A 4,555-nucleotide genomic window follows, 5' to 3' on the forward strand; every position below is an offset into this window, starting at 1 on the left:
YRGGAGSCCRGKAAGATCKTTTGGCCAGTGCTGCTAAGACTGGCTTGCCCTACCAAACCCAAAATTTCTCAGGCATCCCACGAAGCCTGGGCAGGGACACTTAGCCTTGCTCCCTCTGATGTTTTTCCCAGTCTTTCCAGAGCACTGGTTTTGCCCTGTGGTTAAGAGTTTAATGGACCATGCTCCATTGCTCTCCAGCCCCACRTGAGCTGAGCCAAGCTTTGGTCTTTGAGAGAACAAGCAAGGAAACACCTCCCCCCAGTGACTGCTGCTGGGGCAGACTCATTCCTTCTTGCTCTGATGAAGCAGCCTTTTATCCCCTTCCCTGTCTGCCAGCACTCCTCCCTCCAGGCATGTCAGCTTTGCCTTAACCAAGGGCTGGCACTGGCTAACCCTGTGTATGGCCGTAGGTAAGAGGGACCAAAGCCCTGCAGAACTGGTGAGGCTTCTCAGGGCTCATGCAGAAGACAAGATAAAATACTGGCCTCCTCTCCCCAGTGAATAAAGACAGAATAAATGGATGCTGGTGTTGTCTCCTGTTTGGTGCTGCATGGTGCTGATTGCAGTCCCAGGATGGAAGCAGACTCGGCCAATGTCTGAGTTCTCAGAGTCTAAGCCAGACTTGGAGAAAAGCTGCTGGCACAGATCAGTGCTTTGGTGAAGAAGAAGGCAGCAGCTCTGGATTTGGGCTGGTCCTCCCACTGTAAAGCCCCAAAAAAGCTGCTCACCAAGGCTTCTAAAAAGGCTGACAGTTGTTCACGTACTCGTTAGATGCACGGGAGCAATACCAAAAATGTGCTCTCAAGAGATCAAAACAACCAAAAAGACTGACAAATTTAGAAAATCCAAGAACTTTGGCAAAAAGTTTAGAGCAGCATTCAGTCAATATAAAAYGCCAGAGCATTAACGAGGCCCATTTAACTTCACAAACTTTAGACCCATTCTGTTTTAAGTTACTCAGAAATTCTGTGAGCAGGGAATTAGAGGAAGAGGAAGGAAAGAAAAGATACAGGAAAGGACACATTTAACTACCCCTTCCTATGTTCTAGTGGTGTTTCATCTGATAGAAACTCCAGAAGGAGTTAGGGTCAGGATCTGTGCTCACCTCGAGTTTAGCTTAGCCTTCCTGGGCCCTTGCCCCAGGTGGATTTTCCAGTCATTTGGTCAGTCTGGAGCTGCTTAGGGGCTCCAGGGGCAGGTATGGAGCATTGCCAGGTGTGCCAGGGGTTGGCAGCCGCTGTAGGGCTGGGAAACGGGTTCTAGGGACTGGAGATGTGCAGAGCAGGGCCTTCTGTCTGCCCTTCCCCCACAAACAGGCACCCCAAAATGTCTTGAGACCCAGTCTTTGCATGTGTGGCTTGGGATGCTKTTGTGAAACCCCTCTGCTCTCAGAACAGCAGAGCGGGGACAGTGCAGCCCTTCCCAGTATCTTGAAGGGATCACAGTCCAAGTGGGTTTCATCAAAAGACCCCAYAGAGTGGCAGTAGCACCAGTGGGGTCTCAGGCAAGGGGCAGACTGCTTTTAGCAAAGGGGTAAATCAGTTTGGGGCAAAACACTTGATGTCAGTGTGGATCTGCAAAGGTTTAAACAACCTGATAACCCTCTGAAAAAGTGACTGGATTGGAAGATGTGGGAAGAGTAAGGCAGGTTGTGTATCCTGGCTTGAGTTAGGTGTTTGATAAGGTCTGCTGTAATGTCCTCACAGSGCTGATGTACAAACCCTGAGGATAAACCCAGAGGGAGATGGAAAACTGGCAGAATGACTGATCCCAAAAAGTGTGGTAATCACTGGTAGGAGATCAGGCCAAAGCCCGGTAATTCGTGGGACTGGGTCCAGCCCATCTGACATTTTCACTGAAGATCTGCATGATGGAGAAATGGGCTGACAGAAACATTGTGTCCAGCAAAGGGAATTAGAAAGGGAAGAATGATCCCATGCACCACTACATGCTGGGACATCTGGAATGCACAGGGAAGGCTGGGAGGGTCCTGGTTAYCTGGGAGCCAGAGAGCAGGGAGCTGATGGGCTGCTTTAGGGGAATCCTTCCCCGCTGCTCAGGTGAGGCCACACCTGAATGCTGTGCCCACTTCTGGGCTGTCCAGTACAGGGGCTATTGGTGAGAGTCCATCAAAGGGTCATGAAGATGACAAAGGGATTGGAACATCTCTCCTATGTGAAAAAATTCAAAAATGTGGGATTGTTCGGACTGAAGGAGGCTGAGGGGGAATTTATTAATATATATAAATAGTGTGAGGGAGGGTGAAAAGACAGAGCCAGTGGTGGGACACGGGCACAGCCTGAAAAGGAAGGGGTTTCCCTCTGAACATCAGGAAACATCTGCTGGGAGAGCAACGGAGAACTGGCACAGCTTGTTCAGAGGTGTTATGGAGTCTCTTTCCTGGAGATATTAAAAGCCACCTGCAGAAGCTTGTGGGCAACTGGTTCAAAGCARCCCCACCTGAGCATGGGCYTGGACAGACTGRGCTCCCAGGAGCCTCAGCCAGTCTRTGAATTGGAAAGATTTTTACATCRCCCACTTCAGTTGTGAGAGGAGCTGGTGCCAGCTTTATTTCTTGTCCTGAGTTCCTGAGCTTGAAATATGGCTGTGAGCCATGTCCCTCCTCAAGGGACTTCTCAACTCTTTCTGTCACCTTCCTGTGGTAGTGCTGGTGCTGGAGCTCTTGTAGGTAAAGGTGATGCAAAAGCCTGGTGGTCCTGAGCATCACCATGGTTTTGGTCCTGAGTGTCACCACAGTTMTGACCCTCGTAGAGTTGGGAACATAGGAAGGTGTACTTTGCCTGGCTGTCCCTGTCCTCATGCAATGTGAAGCTGGCCATCCCTGTCCCTGGAAATGAYAGGGCCAGGGCTTACCTGCACCCCACAAACCTGTCCCTTCCTGTGTGACTGGTCTCRACTGCTCACCCATCCCTGGTTTTCTGCACATTTCTCCAGACGCTGAGGGCAGTATGAGCCAGGCCCAGCACGCTCACGGTTTGCCAGGCCCTGCAGAGTAGCCAGGACATGTCCACCTGAGGAAGGTCATCCCAAAGCTGGCCCAGGGGGTAGGGCAGATCAGAGGCCACRCTTTCCTTGACAAGGGGTGGCTTTTTCATGCCCCAGGAACAACGCCCTCCTCCTGGAATGTGACACCTSTGGGGTCCTGCCCAGCCACTGTTGTCTGCTCTCTCCCACCCTAATTCTCCCACATCTGCCCCATTCTGCAGAGAACTCCCTGCTGCCGGGATGAAAATACTCCAGTTGGTGTTGTTATCCAGCAACTTCCAAACACCTGCTCCTCTTGCAGCCTTGGAGCTTCTAAGGACTAAGGAACCCACTGGGTCATGGGCAGGCATTGGGCACTGCCCCCTTACAGGAACACACAGGCAAAATGGTCACCCATGCTAAGAGGAAAGCCAGAAGTTCATAGAATATCCTGAGCTGGATTGGATCCACAAATATCATCCAAATCCAATTCCTGGCCCTGCACAGAATCGCACACAGGATGGGTCAGGTTGGAAGGGAGTTCTGCGGGGCATTTGGTCCCACTTCCCTGCTCCAGCAGGGCCATCTCAGAACATGGCATCACATTGTATCCAGACAGTTCTGGGATATCTTCAGCAAGGGAGACTCCACAGCCTTTCGGGGCAATCTGTTCCAGTACTTGATCCCTGCACAGTAAASAAATTCTTCCTCACATTCAGRTGGAACTTCCTGTGCATCTCATCCTAGTGGYTGGCACCACTGAAAAGAGCCTGGCTCCATCATCTTGGCGTCTCCCTTCCGATATTTATACTCATTATTGAGGTCTCTTCGTGCACAGGACAGCTCAAGAATGCGTCAAGTTCAGGCAGAATGAGAAATGTGCTACCCACTGAGAATGAGAAGTGCAATTAATCTGGAACCACAGGGGGATAGGCGGATTAGGGAAGTGATCATCCCTTTGTAGTTAGCATTGGTGACGATGCACCTTGAGTGCTGCATTCTGTTCTTTAAAAGGACATTGAGGGGCGGGAGCATGTTCAGAGAAGGCARTAAGGCTCATGTAGGGTCTAGAAAATGTGGGGAACAGTTGAGGGAGCTGGAGGTTGAGCCTGGAGGGGCTCAGGGGGACCTGATTGCTCTCTACAACCCCCGAGATGATGCTGTAGCCGGGTGGGGCCGGTCCCTCCTGTCGGGCCTGCAGTGCGAGGACCAGAGGAAATGGCCCAGCTGAGACAGCTGAGATTCTGATTAGACACTAGAGAAAAAAAAAAAAAGAAATCACCATCAGGGTGGTCAGGCATGGGAACAGCTGCCCAGGGAGGTGCTGGAGTCACCGTTCCCGGAGGGGTTTATGAGGCTGGGTGATGTGATTTAGCAGTTCCAGTGGCAGCGCTGGGTGGACGACTGGACTTGCTATCATCTTAGAGGTCTCTTCCAACCTTGACGATTCTGTGATTCTGTTGACAGCCCCCACGGGCCCTGCGGTGCCACCTCGCTGCGACACGGCCGGAGCACGGGGACACGGCCCGCGGCGGGGAGCTCGGCGGGGCTGAGGGGGGCGCGGCGGGGC

The sequence above is a fragment of the Malurus melanocephalus genome, unplaced genomic scaffold (assembly GCF_030028575.1).
Source record: "Malurus melanocephalus ecotype Western Australia unplaced genomic scaffold, MMel_1.1 scaffold_604, whole genome shotgun sequence".
In the NCBI taxonomy this organism is placed as follows: domain Eukaryota; kingdom Metazoa; phylum Chordata; class Aves; order Passeriformes; family Maluridae; genus Malurus; species Malurus melanocephalus.